The sequence below is a fragment of the Dendrobates tinctorius genome, unplaced genomic scaffold, assembly GCF_039654945.1.
Source record: "Dendrobates tinctorius isolate UK_male_01 unplaced genomic scaffold, ASM3965494v1 ptg000011l, whole genome shotgun sequence".
Taxonomy (NCBI): domain Eukaryota; kingdom Metazoa; phylum Chordata; class Amphibia; order Anura; family Dendrobatidae; genus Dendrobates; species Dendrobates tinctorius.
The window spans coordinates 120,206,874-120,216,975 of NW_027361679.1; the positions used below are offsets into that span (position 1 = coordinate 120,206,874).

Here is a 10,102-nt window from a genome sequence, read left to right on the forward strand (position 1 = left end):
CTTCCGTCAACGGCCATTCTAAGATGAATATGCCTGCCCTCATCAGATCGCAGCCGCTAAGCAGCTTGAGGCCGGGCCAGTACCGGCATGGGAGACTGGCTGGGAATCCCTGGTCCTGTTGACATTTTGTACGTTTTATTTCCAAGCTTGCCCTTCCGAGTTTATCCTTCTTGAAAAGAACGTCAGAGATGGCACGCTTCCGTCAACGGCCATTCTAAGCTGAATATGCATGCCCTCGTCAGATCGCAGCCGCTAAGCAGCTTGAGGCCGGGCCAGTACCGGCATGGGAGACTGGCTGGGAATCCCTGGTCCTGTTGACATTTTGTACGTTTTATTTCCAAGCTTGCCCTTCCGAGTTTATCCTTCTTGAAAAGAACGTCAGAGATGGCACGCTTCCGTCAACGGCCATTCTAAGCTGAATATGCATGCCCTCGTCAGATCGCAGCCGCTAAGCAGCTTGAGGCTGGACCAGTACCGGCATGGGAGACTGGCTGGAAATCCCTGGTCCTGTTGACATTTTGTACGTTTTATTTCCAAGCTTGCCCTTCCGAGTTTATCCTTCTTGAAAAGAACGTCAGAGATGGCACGCTTCTGTCAATGGTCATTCTAAGCTGAATATGCATGCCCTCGTCAGATCGCAGCCGCTAAGCATCTTGAGGCCGGGCCAGTACCGGCATGGGAGACTGGCTGGGAATCCCTGGTCCTGTTGACATTTTGTACGTTTTATTTCCAAGCTTGCCCTTCCGAGTTTATCCTTCTTGAAAAGAACGTCAGAGATGGCACGCTTCCGTCAACGGCCATTCTAAGCTGAATATGCATGCCCTCGTCAGATCGCAGCCGCTAAGCAGCTTGAGGCTCTGCCAGTACCGGCATGGGAGACTGGCTGGGAATCCCTGGTCCTGTTGACATTTTGTACGTTTTATTTCCAAGCTTGCCCTTCCGAGTTTATCCTTCTTGAAAAGAACGTCAGAGATGGCACGCTTCCGTCAACGGCCATTCTAAGCTGAATATGCATTCCCTCGTCAGATCGCAGCAGCTTGAGGCTGTGCCAGTACTGGCATGGGAGACTGGCTGGGAATCCCTGGTCCTGTTGACATTTTGTACGTTTTATTTCCAAGCTTGCCCTTCCGAGTTTATCCTTCTTGAAAAGAACATCAGAGATGGCACGCTTCCGTCAACGGCCATTCTAAGCTGAATATGCATGCCCTTGTCAGATCGCAGCCGCTAAGCAGCTTGAGGCCGGGCCAGTACCGGCATGGGAGACTGGCTGGGAATCACTGGTCCTGTTGACATTTTGTACGTTTTATTTCCAAGCTTGCCCTTCCGAGTGTATCCTTCTTGAAAAGAACATCAGAGATGACACGCTTCCGTCAACGGCCATTCTAAGCTGAATATGCATGCCCTTGTCAGATCGCAGCCGCTAAGCAGCTTGAGGCAGGGCCAGTACCGGCATGGGAGACTTGCTGGGAATCCCTGGTCCTGTTGACATTTTGTACGTTTTATTTCCAAGCTTGCCCTTCCGAGTTAATCCTTCTTGAAAAGAACGTCAGAGATGGCACGCTTCCGTCAACGGCCATTCTAAGCTGAATATGCATTTCCTCGTCAGATCGCAGCCTCTAAGGAGCTTGAGGCCGGGCCAGTACCGGCATGCGAGACTTGCTGGGAATCCCTGGTCCTGTTGACATTCTGTATGTTTTTTTTCCAAGCTTGCCCTTCCGAGTTTATCCTTCTTGAAAAAAATGTCAGAGATGGCACGCTTCCATCATCGGCCATTCTAAGCTGAATATGCATGCCCTCGTCACATCACAGCCGCTAAGCAGCTTGAGGCTGGGCCAGTACCGGCATGGGAGACTGGCTGGGAATCCCTGGTCCTGTTGACTTTTTGTACGTTTTTTTTCCAAGCTTGCCCTTCCGAGTTTATCCTTTTTGAAAAGAACGTCAGAGATGGCACGCTTCCGTCAACGGCCATTCTAAGCTGTATATGCATGCCCTCGTCACATCGCAGCCGCTAAGCAGCTTGAGGCCGGGCCAGTACCGGCATGGGAGACTGGCTGGGAATCCCTGATCCTGTTGACATATTATATGTTTTATTTCCAAGCTTGCCCTTCCGAGTGTATCCTTCTTGAAAAGAACGTCAGAGATGACACGCTTCCGTCGACGGCCATTCTAAGCTGAATATGCATGCCCTCGTCAGATCGCAGCCGCTAAGCAGCTTGAGGCAGGGCCAGTACCGGCATGGGAGACTTGCTGGGAATCCCTCGTCCTGTTGACATTTTGTACGTTTTATTTCCAAGCTTGCCCTTCCGAGTTTATCCTTCTTGAAAAGAACGTCAGAGATAACACGCTTCCGTCAACGGCCATTCTAAGCTGAATATGCATGCCCTCGTCAGACCGCAGCCGCTAAGCAGCTTGAGGCAGGGCCAGTACCGGCATGCGAGACTGGCTGGGAATCCCTGGTCCTGTTGACATTTTGTATGTTTTTTTTCCAAGCTTGCCCTTCCGAGTTTATCCTTCTTGAAAAGAACGTCAGAGATGGCACGCTTCCGTCAACGGCCATTCTAAGCTGAATATGCATGCCCTCGTCAGATCGCAGCCGCTAAGCAGCTTGAGGCCGGGCCAGTACCGGCATGGGAGACTGGCTGGGAATCCCTGGTCCTGTTGACATTTTGTACGTTTTTTTTCCAAGCTTGCCCTTCCGAGTTTATCCTTCTTGAAAAGAACGTCAGAGATGGCACGCTTCCGTCAACGGCCATTCTAAGCTGAATATGCATGCCCTCGTCAGATCGCAGCCGCTAAGCAGCTTGAGGCCGGGCCAGTACCGGCATGGGAGACTGGCTGGGAATCCCTGGTCCTGTTGACATTTTGTGCGTTTTTTTTCCAAGCTTGCCCTTCCGAGTTTATCCTTCTTGAAAAAAACGTCAGAGATGGCACGCTTCCGTCAACGGCCATTCTAAGCTGAATATGCCTGCCCTCATCAGATTGCAGCCGCTAAGCAGCTTGAGGCCGGGCCAGTACCGGCATGGGAGACTGGCTGGGAATCCCTGGTCCTGTTGACATTTTGTACGTTTTTTTTCCAAGCTTGCCCTTCCGAGTTTATCCTTCTTGAAAAGAACGTCAGAGATGGCACGCTTCCGTCAACGGCCATTCTAAGCTGAGTATGCATTCCCTCGTCAGATCGCAGCCGCTAAGCAGCTTGAGGCTGGGCCAGTACCTGCATGGGAGACTGGCTGGGAATCCCTGGTCCTGTTGACATTTTGTACGTTTTTTTTCCAAGCTTGCCCTTCCGAGTTTATCCTTCTTGAAAAGAACATCAGAGATGGCACACTTCCGTCAATGGCCATTCTAAGCTGAATATGCATGCCCTTGTCAGATCGCAGCAGCTTGAGGCCGGGCCAGTACCGGCATGGGAGACTGGCTGGGAATCCCTGGTCCTGTTGACATTTTGTACGTTTTTTTTCCAAGCTTGCCCTTCCGAGTTTATCCTTCTTGAAAAGAACGTCAGAGATGGCACGCTTCTGTCAACGGCCATTCTAAGCTGAATATGCATTCCCTCGTCAGATCGCAGCAGCTTGAGGCAGGGCCAGTACCGGCATGCGAGACTGGCTGGGAATCCCTGGTCCTGTTGACATTTTGTACGTTTTTTTTCCAAGCTTGCCCTTCCGAGTTTATCCTTCTTGAAAAGAACGTCAGAGATGGCACGCTTCCGTCAACGGCCATTCTAAGCTGAATATGCATGCCCTCGTCAGATCGCAGCCGCTAAGCAGCTTGAGGCTGGGCCAGTACCGGCATGGGAGACTGGCTGGGAATCCCTGGTCCTGTTGACATTTTGTACGTTTTATTTCCAAGCTTGCCCTTCCGAGTTTATCCTTCTTGAAAAGAACGTCAGAGATGGCACGCTTCCGTCAACGGCCATTCTAAGCTGAATATGCATTCCCTCGTCAGATCGCAGCAGCTTGAGGCAGGACCAGTACCGGCATGCGAGACTGGCTGGGAATCCCTGGTCCTGTTGACATTTTGTACGTTTTTTTTCCAAGCTTGCCCTTCCGAGTTTATCCTTCTTGAAAAGAACGTCAGAGATGGCACGCTTCCGTCAACGGCCATTCTAAGCTGAATGTTCATGCCCTCGTCAGATCGCAGCCGCTAAGCAGCTTGAGGCCGGGCCAGTACCGGCATGGGAGACTGGCTGGGAATCCCTGGTCCTGTTGACATTTTGTACGTTTTTTTTCCAAGCTTGCCCTTCCGAGTTTATCCTTCTTGAAAAAAACGTCAGAGATGGCACGCTTCCGTCAACGGCCATTCTAAGCTGAATATACTTTCCCTCATCAGATTGCAGCCGCTAAGCAGCTTGAGGCCGGGCCAGTACCGGCATGGGAGACTGGCTGGGAATCCCTGGTCCTGTTGACATTTTGTACGTTTTTTTTCCAAGCTTGCCCTTCCGAGTTTATCCTTCTTGAAAAGAACGTCAGAGATGGCACGCTTCCGTCAACGGCCATTCTAAGCTGAATATGCATTCCCTCGTCAGATCGCAGCTGCTAAGCAGCTTGAGGCTGGGCCAGTACCTGCATGGGAGACTGGCTGGGAATCCCTGGTCCTGTTGACATTTTGTACGTTTTTTTTCCAAGCTTGCCCTTCCGAGTTTATCCTTCTTGAAAAGAACGTCAGAGATGGCACGCTTCCGTCAATGGCCATTCTAAGCTGAATATGCATGCCCTCGTCAGATCGCAGCAGCTTGAGGCCGTGCCAGTACTGGCATGGGAGACTGGCTGGGAATCCCTGGTCCTGTTGACATTTTGTACGTTTTATTTCCAAGCTTGCCCTTCCGAGTTTATCCTTCTTGAAAAGAACATCAGAGATGGCACGCTTCCGTCAACGGCCATTCTAAGCTGAATATGCATGCCCTTGTCAGATCGCAGCCGCTAAGCAGCTTGAGGCCGGGCCAGTACCGGCATGGGAGGCTGGCTGGGAATCACTGGTCCTGTTGACATTTTGTACGTTTTATTTCCAAGCTTGCCCTTCCGAGTGTATCCTTCTTGAAAAGAACATCATAGATGACACGCTTCCGTCAACGGCCATTCTAAGCTGAATATGCATGCCCTTGTCAGATCGCAGCCGCTAAGCAGCTTGAGGCAGGGCCAGTACCGGCATGGGAGACTTGCTGGGAATCCCTGGTCCTGTTGACATTTTGTACGTTTTATTTCCAAGCTTGCCCTTCCGAGTTTATCCTTCTTGAAAAGAACGTCAGAGATGGCACGCTTCCGTCAACGGCCATTCTAAGCTGAATATGCATTCCCTCGTCAGATCGCAGCCTCTAAGGAGCTTGAGGCCGGGCCAGTACCGGCATGCGAGACTTGCTGGGAATCCCTGGTCCTGTTGACATTCTGTATGTTTTTTTTCCAAGCTTGCCCTTCCGAGTTTATCCTTCTTGAAAAAAATGTCAGAGATGGCACGCTTCCATCATCGGCGATTCTAAGCTGAATATGCATGCCCTCGTCACATCGCAGCCGCTAAGCAGCTTGAGGCTGGGCCAGTACCGGCATGGGAGACTGGCTGGGAATCCCTGGTCCTGTTGACTTTTTGTACGTTTTTTTTCCAAGCTTGCCCTTCCGAGTTTATCCTTTTTGAAAAGAACGTCAGAGATGGCACGCTTCCGTCAACGGCCATTCTAAGCTGTATATGCATGCCCTCGTCACATTGCAGCCGCTAAGCAGCTTGAGGCCGGGCCAGTACCGGCATGGGAGACTGGCTGAGAATCCCTGATCCTGTTGACATTTTGTACGTTTTATTTCCAAGCTTGCCCTTCCGAGTTTATCCTTCTTGAAAAGAACGTCAGAGATGACACGCTTCCGTCAACGGCCATTCTAAGCTGAATATGCATGCCCTCGTCAGATCGCAGCCGCTAAGCAGCTTGAGGCAGGGCCAGTACCGGCATGCGAGACTGGCTGGGAATCCCTGGTCCTGTTGACATTTTGTACGTTTTTTTCCAAGCTTGCCCTTCCGAGTTTATCCTTCTTGAAAAGAGCGTCAGAGATGGCACGCTTCCGTCAACGGCCATTCTAAGCTGAATATGCATGCCCTCGTCAGATCGCAGCCGCTAAGCAGCTTGAGGCCGGGCCAGTACCGGCATGGGAGACTGGCTGGGAATCCCTGGTCCTGTTGACATTTTCTACGTTTTTTTTCCAAGCTTGCCCTTCCGAGTTTATCCTTCTTGAAAAAAACGTCAGAGATGGCACGCTTCCGTCAACGGCCATTCTAAGCTGAATATGCCTGCCCTCATCAGATTGCAGCCGCTAAGCAGCTTGAGGCCGGGCCAGTACCGGCATGGGAGACTGGCTGGGAATCCCTGGTCCTGTTGACATTTTGTACGTTTTTTTTCCAAGCTTGCCCTTCCGAGTTTATCCTTCTTGAAAAGAACGTCAGAGATGGCACGCTTCCGTCAACGGCCATTCTAAGCTGAGTATGCATTCCCTCGTCAGATCGCAGCCGCTAAGCAGCTTGAGGCTGGGCCAGTACCTGCATGGGAGACTGGCTGGGAATCCCTGGTCCTGTTGACATTTTGTACGTTTTTTTTCCAAGCTTGCCCTTCCGAGTTTATCCTTCTTGAAAAGAACATCAGAGATGGCACACTTCCGTCAATGGCCATTCTAAGCTGAATATGCATGCCCTTGTCAGATCGCAGCAGCTTGAGGCCGGGCCAGTACCGGCATGGGAGACTGGCTGGGAATCCCTGGTCCTGTTGACATTTTGTACGTTTTATTTCCAAGCTTGCCCTTCCGAGTTTATCCTTCTTGAAAAGAACGTCAGAGATGGCACACTTCCGTCAATGGCCATTCTAAGCTGAATATGCATGCCCTCGTCAGATCGCAGCTGCTAAGCAGCCTGAGGCCGGGCCAGTACAGGCATGGGAGACTGGCTGGGAATCCCTGGTCCTGTTGACATTTTGTACGTTTTTTTTCCAAGCTTGCCCTTCCGAGTTTATCCTTCTTGAAAAAAACGTCAGAGATGGCACGCTTCCGTCAACGGCCATTCTAAGCTGAATATGCCTGCCCTCGTCAGATCGCAGCCGCTAAGCAGCTTGAGGCCGGGCCAGTACTGGCATGGGAGACTGGCTGGGAATCCTTGGTCCTGTTGACATTTTGTACGTTTTTTTTCCAAGCTTGCCCTTCCGAGTTTATCCTTCTTGAAAAAAACGTCAGAGATGGCACGCTTCCGTCAACGGCCATTCTAAGCTGAATATGCCTCCCCTCGTCAGATCGTAGCCGCTAAGCAGCTTGAGGCCGGGCCAGTACCAGCATGGGAGACTGGCTGGGAATCCCTGGTCCTCTTGACATTTTGTACATTTTTTTTCCAAGCTTGCCCTTCCGAGTTTATCCTTCTTGAAAAGAACGTCAGAGATGGCACGCTTCCGTCAACGGCCATTCTAAGCTGAATATGCAGGCCCTCGTCACATCGCAGCCGCTAAGCAGCTTGAGGCAGGGCCAGTACCGGCATGCGAAACTGGCTGGGAATCCCTGGTCCTGTTGACATTTTGTACGTTTTTTTTCCAAGCTTGCCCTTCCGAGTTTATCCTTCTTGAAAAGAACGTCAGAGATGGCACGCTTCCGTCAATGGCCATTCTAAACTGAATATGCATGCCCTCGTCACATCGCAGCCGCTAAGCAGCTTGAGGCCGGGCCAGTACCGGCATGGGAGACTGGCTGGGAATCCCTGGTCCTGTTGACATTCTGTATGTTTTTTTTCCAAGCTTGCCCTTCCGAGTTTATCCTTCTTGAAAAAAACGTCAGAGATGGCACACTTCCATCATAGGACATTCTAAGCTGAAAATGCATGCCCTCGTCACATCGCAGCCGCTAAGCAGCTTGAGGCCGGGCCAGTACCGGCATGGGAGACTGGCTGGGAATCCCTGGTCCTGTTGACATTTTGTACGTTTTTTTTCCAAGCTTGCCCTTCCGAGTTTATCCTTCTTGAAAAGAACGTCAGAGATGGCACGCTTCCGTCAACGGCCATTCTAAGCTGAATATGCATGCCCTTGTCAGATCGCAGCCGCTAAGCAGCTTGAGGCCGGGCCTGTACCGGCATGGGAGACTGGCTGGGAATCCCTGGTCCTGTTGACATTTTGTACGTTTTTTTTCCAAGCTTGCCCTTCCGAGTTTATCCTTCTTGAAAAAAACGTCAGAGATGGCACGCTTCCGTCAACGGCCATTCTAAGCTGAATATTCCTGCCCTCGTCAGATCGCAGCCGCTAAGCAGCTTGAGGCCGGGCCAGTACCGGCATGGGAGACTGGCTGGGAATCCCAGGTCCTGTTGACATTTTGTACGTTTTTTTTCCAAGCTTGCCCTTCCGAGTTTATCCTTCTTGAAAAGAACGTCAGAGATGGCAAGCTTCTGTCAACGGCCATTCTTAGCTGAATATGCATGCCCTCGTCAGATCGCAGCCGCTAAGCAGCTTGAGGCCGGGCCAGTACCGGCATGGGAGACTGGCTGGGAATCCCTGGTCCTGTTGACATTTTGTACGTTTTTTTTCCAAGCTTGCCCTTCCGAGTTTATCCTTCTTGAAAAGAACGTCAGAGATGGCACGCTTCCGTCAACGGCCATTCTAAGCTGAATATGCATGCCCTCGTCAGATCGCAGCCGCTAAGCAGCTTGAGGCCGGGCCAGTACCGGCATGGGAGACTGGCTGGGAATCCCTGATCCTGTTGACATTTTGTACGTTTTATTTCCAAGCTTGCCCTTCCGAGTTTATCCTTCTTGAAAAGAACGTCAGAGATGACACGCTTCCGTCAACGGCCGTTCTAAGCTGAATATGCATGCCCTCGTCACATCGCAGCCGCTAAGCAGCTTGAGGCAGGGCCAGTACCGGCATGCGAGACTGGCTGGGAATCCCTGGTCCTGTTGACATTTCGTACGTTTTTTTTCCAAGCTTGCCCTTCCGAGTTTATCCTTCTTGAAAAGAACGTCAGAGATGGCATGCTTCCGTCAACGGCTATTCTAAGCTGAATATGCATGCCCTCGTCAGATCGCAGCCGCTAAGCAGCTTGAGGCCGGGCCAGTACCGGCATGGGAGACTGGCTGGGAATCCCTGGTCCTGTTGACATTTTGTACGTTTTTTTTCCAAGCTTGCCCTTCCGAGTTTATCCTTCTTGAAAAAAACGTCAGAGATGGCACGCTTCCGTCAACGGCCATTCTAAGCTGAATATGCCTGCCCTCATCAGATCGCAGCCGCTAAGCAGCTTGAGGCCGGGCCAGTACCGGCATGGGAGACTGGCTGGGAATCCCTGGTCCTGTTGACTTTTTGTACGTTTTTTTTCCAAGCTTGCCCTTCCGAGTTTATCCTTCTTGAAAAGAACGTCAGAGATGGCACGCTTCCGTCAACGGCCATTCTAAGCTGAATATGCATTCCCTCGTCAGATCGCAGCCGCTAAGCAGCTTGAGGCTGGGCCAGTATCTGCATGGGAGACTGGCTGGGAATCCCTGGTCGTGTTGACATTTTGTACGTTTTTTTTCCAAGCTTGCCCTTCCGAGTTTATCCTTCTTGAAAAGAACGGCAGAGATGGCACGCTTCCGTCAACGGCCATTCTAAGCTGAATATGCATGCCCTCGTCAGATCGCAGCAGCTTGAGGCCGGGCCAGTACCAGCATGGGAGACTGGCTGGGAATCCCTGGTCCTGTTGACATTTTGTACATTTTATTTCCAAGCTTGCCCTTCCGAGTTTATCCTTCATGAAAAGAACATCAGAGATGGCACACTTCCATCAACGGCCATTCTAAGCTGAATATGCATGCCCTCGTCAGATCGCAGCCGCTAAGCAGCTTGAGGCTGGGCCAGTACCGGCATGGGAGACTGGCTGGGAATCACTGGTCCTGTTGACATTTTGTACGTTTTATTTCCAAGCTTGCCCTTCCGAGTGTATCCTTCTTGAAAAGAACGTCAGAGATGACACGCTTCCGTCAATGGCCATTCTAAGCTGAATATGCATTCCCTTGTCAGATCGCAGCCGCTAAGCAGCTTGAGGCAGGGCCTGTACCGGCATGGGAGACTTGCTGGGAATCACTGGTCTTGTTGACATTTTGTACGTTTTATTTCCAAGCTTGCCCTTCCGAGTTT

The 10,102-nt window shown here is 51.2% G+C and overlaps 12 pseudogenes; all 12 read left to right on the forward strand.

Moving 5' to 3' along the window:
- Nucleotides 1-5: 5 nt before the first annotated feature.
- LOC141058926 (5S ribosomal RNA) lies at nt 6-124 on the forward strand (annotated as a pseudogene).
- A 77-nt stretch (nt 125-201) lies between these two features.
- Nucleotides 202-320, forward strand: LOC141055059 (5S ribosomal RNA; annotated as a pseudogene).
- A 2,225-nt stretch (nt 321-2,545) lies between these two features.
- On the forward strand, nt 2,546-2,664 carry LOC141055064 (5S ribosomal RNA; annotated as a pseudogene).
- A 77-nt stretch (nt 2,665-2,741) lies between these two features.
- Nucleotides 2,742-2,860, forward strand: LOC141055072 (5S ribosomal RNA; annotated as a pseudogene).
- Nucleotides 2,861-2,937: 77 nt separating this feature from the next.
- LOC141058830 (5S ribosomal RNA) lies at nt 2,938-3,056 on the forward strand (annotated as a pseudogene).
- Nucleotides 3,057-4,089: 1,033 nt separating this feature from the next.
- LOC141051323 (5S ribosomal RNA) lies at nt 4,090-4,208 on the forward strand (annotated as a pseudogene).
- A 1,832-nt stretch (nt 4,209-6,040) lies between these two features.
- Nucleotides 6,041-6,159, forward strand: LOC141055078 (5S ribosomal RNA; annotated as a pseudogene).
- A 77-nt stretch (nt 6,160-6,236) lies between these two features.
- LOC141058833 (5S ribosomal RNA) lies at nt 6,237-6,355 on the forward strand (annotated as a pseudogene).
- A 657-nt stretch (nt 6,356-7,012) lies between these two features.
- LOC141058741 (5S ribosomal RNA) lies at nt 7,013-7,131 on the forward strand (annotated as a pseudogene).
- A 1,057-nt stretch (nt 7,132-8,188) lies between these two features.
- LOC141058327 (5S ribosomal RNA) lies at nt 8,189-8,307 on the forward strand (annotated as a pseudogene).
- A 77-nt stretch (nt 8,308-8,384) lies between these two features.
- On the forward strand, nt 8,385-8,503 carry LOC141056786 (5S ribosomal RNA; annotated as a pseudogene).
- A 665-nt stretch (nt 8,504-9,168) lies between these two features.
- Nucleotides 9,169-9,287, forward strand: LOC141051512 (5S ribosomal RNA; annotated as a pseudogene).
- Nucleotides 9,288-10,102: the final 815 nt, after the last annotated feature.